The sequence below is a fragment of the Diceros bicornis genome, chromosome X (genome assembly GCF_020826845.1).
Source record: "Diceros bicornis minor isolate mBicDic1 chromosome X, mDicBic1.mat.cur, whole genome shotgun sequence".
NCBI classification, from domain to species: domain Eukaryota; kingdom Metazoa; phylum Chordata; class Mammalia; order Perissodactyla; family Rhinocerotidae; genus Diceros; species Diceros bicornis.
In genome coordinates this window covers 10502886-10507573 of record NC_080781.1, presented here as the reverse complement: position 1 = coordinate 10507573, position 4688 = coordinate 10502886, and the positions used below count along the sequence as shown (strand labels likewise).

Sequence of the window (4688 nt, the reverse complement as noted above, 5' to 3'; positions counted from 1 at the left end):
AAGAGATGTTCAACATCATTAGTCACTAGGGAAATATGAACTAAACCCACAATGAGATGCCACCACAAACCCAGAAGAATGTCTACAATGTTTTTTTAAAAAACTGACAACACTGCCAAGGATGTGAAGCAATTGGAAATCTTATACATTGCTAGTGGGAATGTAAAATGGTACCGCCACTGTAGAAAACTGGCAGTTTTTTATAAGTTGCATACAACTCAGCATTCCCACTACTAGGTTTTACTCATGCAATGGACTGAGTGTTTGTGTCCTCTCAAAATTCGTATGTTGAAATCCTAACCCCCAACGTGATGGTATTTGGAGGTGGGGCTTTGGGAGGTGATTAGGTCAGAAGGATGGAGCTCTCATGAATGGGATTAGTGCCCTGATAACAGGGCTGTCTCACCTTCTTTTTTTTTTTTAATATGGGATGCTTCACAAATTTGCATATCGTCATTGCACAGGGGCCATGCTAATCTTCTCTGTGTTGTTCCAGTTTTAGTATATGTGCTGTCAAAGTGAGCACTCTCTCGCCCTCTTTCTGCCATGGGAGGATACAATGAGAAGACAGCTGTCAGCAACTAGGACGAAGCCCCTCACCAGAACTCAACTATGCTGGCACTCTGATCTCGGTCTTCCAGCCTCCAGAACTGTGAGAAATAAATTTCCATTGTTTATAAGCCGCTCAGTCTATAGTACTTTGTTATAGTAGCTTAAACTAAGAGTAGAATAGTAGAAACAGTAGAAATGGAAACACATGTCCACACAAACGCCTGTACATGAAAGTTTATAGTGGCACTATTCATAATTTCCCCAACCAGAAACAACCCAAATGCCCTATTAGCAGATGAACATTTAAACAGACTGTGGTACATCCATGCAGTGGAACATTGCTCTGCCATAAAAAGGATCAAATACTGATACGTGCAACAGCTCTGTATGAATGAACCTCAAAAGCATTATAGTGAGTGGAAACAGAGAGAGACAAAAGGCTACATATTATATGATTCCATTTTTAGGACATTCCAAAAAAGGCCAAACTATAGGGACACAAAACAGAGCAGTGGTTGCCAGGAACTGGGGATTGGTGGGAGCAAACTGACTTCAAAGGAGCAATGGGAAACTGTGGGGTGATACAAACACCCAATATCTTGATTGTCATGGTAGTTACATGACTCTCATAGCTCACAGAACTGCATACATAAAAAGGCTGAAGTATACTATAGGCAAATTATACCTCACTAAACCTGACGTTATCAACAATAAAAAAAAGTTTATGATAGCGGCTGTGAGCCCACAAAGGCGTGTGCAGTAACGTATTCACCATTTTCCAATACAAGACTTAGTTGTGCTAGTGGAATTAAAATAAGAAGGAAGTGTTTCCGTAAAGCACGTGCTGGAGAAAGGACTCTATCCCCCACTGCTCTGGAGGCTTCTGAGGTTCGCAGTGTGTGGTTCCAGCGGCAGAAGCATTGACTTTGGTACTAAGGGAGGTCTCTGCCAGAGTCCATGGCCGCTTCTCCCTAAGCAGCCCTGCATGCCCTTTAGAATAAGAGAGAAATGAGCTCCAAGTCACCACAGACCAACAAGTTGTACATTAAAACAACTCATATGGCAGTTTAGCTTCAGGAAAGCAACATGAGAAATGTAGGGCCGGTTCTCACTGTGTTATTTACCAACTCCCTGAGAGAGCTGACTTCTTTTCTGAAAACAGTCTCAGGACAAGTTCACTCAACAGTCCCTCTCAAAAATGGCAAAGAAGATCAAGTAACAGGTGGTTTATTTTTGTCCAGAAAATGACTATCTGCACAGAAGGAGAGCAATGGAAAAACAAATGTTTAACAGCAAAAAAGAAAAAAATAATAAGAAAAAAAGAGATATTGAATAACCCCATTGTTTTAATTTCCTGGTGCCGAATACACGACGTGGTGATTGACATTTCTTATTTGCTGACTCAATCTGACTGTTTGGTGCCACACGGACAAGGCCAATTTTTTCCATGGCTGGGAAGAAAGGGGGAAAGGACGGTATGAGGATTTTAGGGAAACCAAGTAAATTGAGACACAGGTGAAGTAGATTGGATCCCAGAAGTGGCATCTCAGATTATCTAAGAAAGAACCAAGGAATGTATAATTGCACCAAGCTGCTGTCGGGGGAGAGGGAGAATCTCCCTCTGCCCTTTCCCTTAAGGTTCTTCTGGCTGGCCAAATAATCAACAAGACAGGTAAGCAGGAGAAAATAATACCAAGTTTAATAACATGTATACATGGGAGAAAGCAGGGACACTGCGTTTCTCAACACAATAGCAGAAATTCTCGTCTTAAATATCATTTTCAGCCAATGACAAAGGAGGATTTTGGGGGTGGGGGAGTCAATTACAGGAGATTACCATTAAAGCACTGTAAACAAGAGTAAGGTTATTATGCAGATTTAAGTCCTCACCTTCCACATTTGATAAGTTTCTAGAAATGAGGTCATCCCCCCTCTTCCCAAGACAGAGAGGGAGATACCTTTACAAATGGAGATTTCCCTTATAAATGTAAATGATTGTCTGGCAACTCCTCGCAGGGCCATCCAAAAAATGTGGCCAGAGAGACAGGACTCCCGATAAGATGGGCTTGTTGGTGCCTTTCCTATTGTAACATCTATTTTACATTATATTACAGCCATCAGATGGAAGATCTGTTCCAGGAAGGAGCCACCATGTCAAATTCTTTAGGCAGTTAGTGGGGGAGGTCAAATGTCCTTCAGAGAAAACAATCAAGGTAAAGAGATATATTTCAGGGTGGCCAAATTTTGATCTCCCACAGTCCCGCCTTTGAAACTAAAAGTTTCACAGTCCTTTTGAAACTTAAAGAAGTTTCATAGTCCAGAAGCTGAGTTGGTAGATTGTTTCATCTCACTGAACACATTTCTTAGTCCTGATAATAGATCAGTTCAATTAAGTTCCTTTTGGAAGGTAGGTGGTGATGCAGGTGGGCTCTCAAGGTCACGCCTATATTGTGGAAGCAAGCAATCAAGTATTTAATAGAAGCATTTTTATAAAAGAAAAACAAGGTTAATGGTTGGAGCAAGTTGTAAAGCAGTTTTTGAGTTCAGAGGACAGCCAGTGAAGAAGAATTTTAGATGTCAGCGTCAAAGCATCTTTTGCAGTTTAAAATGTCTCAGATGGTGTCGTCAGGTCATCTCAAGTTTATATCAAGTCCATCAGCTTCAGTTTGTAAGGCTTCAGGAAAAAGGGCAGGTTCAGTTTTCAGTGATTTCAAATGAAAATGATGGAAAAAATCAAAAACGTTAGTTTGGATATCTGTAGCCAGATATTTCAGGAGACTAGAAGAAATCAGGATCCAGTCTAGTCAACAGACATAAAACAAAAACCTCAAAAGACAACAAAACTAGGATCTAATATCTACAAATGTATACTATAGTTTTTACTGAAATATAATTTTTCTCTAAAATCACCCTCATTTTTATTAAGATAGCAAAATTAAAACTAGTTTGCAAAATAAGTCTAGTTCCAATAGAGTTGGCTCAATTATTTACATAAGTACAGCAAGAATAGCAGTTGATCACATAGGCTCTTTTAAATCTGCTTTGCTGGAACTTTTTATAAGGAATCTCAGATTGAACTTTAAAGGTCTCTCGAGGCCAGGAATGCCAAGCCAAGGATTTTATCATCAGACGTTGCCTGCAATACCTACAGATTTGGGTGAATTCCTCTCTTCCGAGGTTCCCCCAAAATATTTCGAGGTTCCTTGTACCTGCCAGATAAGTGACATTCTTTACTTATCCTGGTAAGTGCTGCTTGGAACATAAAGGTACCAGGCCAATATTTCCACGTGGCTTTATTCCATAAAGTCCAATCTTTATTCCTCAAAAGCTGTATGGTTATATTGTAAATATGATGTTCCAGTCACAACCTTGGTAACAGACCCAGTGTTTCCAATTGTGTCCTGTTATAAGGAGAACAGATTCTTATTGAACTTATGCAAATAACTATATTGCCATGAAAACAACAATATTTACTCACTAAGAGTTTCCAAATCCTGGAGGGATCAGATAGAGAGAAAAAGATAAATATTTCAATTTTACTTACAAAAAAAATATCATTTACTAAATTGCTGTAAGTCATAGCTATCTCGGGAGAAAAGAGAAAGTTTTCCTTAAATCTGAAAAAACAAAACATTAAAAATTCAGCAATACTTCAAATGAAAAATCATAAAAATTATAAGCATCCTTATTAGTTTATTCAGTCCTGTGTAATCCATTCTTGATACCACTCTTTTTGTTAGCGGCTTTATGAAGTCATCAGTTTCTCCATCGGATTTCTGTAATATTTTACCAAGTTCAGTTTTATGATCAGAAAGTTTGTCAGAAACCTGTACTCCAGTGTAAATGTCAGAGTCCTTTCCATGAATTTTTCTGAAGTCGAAACATTTTGCAAAAGCATTAGAGCAAAGAAATAAGTCTGTAAACAACAAGACCTCAAAATGGCAATTGACAAGGAAATTTGGTTAATTTTGTGACATACAACACTTTAAAATAATAATAACCAGAATTATGACTGATAATCAGGACAGATCAGAATTTCAGTAATGTTATACAATTTTAAAACACCTATATCAATAACATTTGCCCACATAATAGCACCTAAGCAGGCTTATCATCACTTGTCTGACAATGCTTTC

At 38.7% G+C, this 4688-nt stretch overlaps 1 non-coding gene across 1 annotated transcript; it reads right to left on the bottom strand.

Annotated features, from left to right (window-relative positions):
• Window positions 1-419: 419 nt before the first annotated feature.
• LOC131401520 (U6 spliceosomal RNA) lies at window positions 420-526 on the bottom strand. The gene has a single exon (XR_009217718.1). It is a non-coding gene; the product is annotated as a U6 spliceosomal RNA (small nuclear RNA).
• Between the last annotated feature and the right edge of the window lie 4162 nt (window positions 527-4688).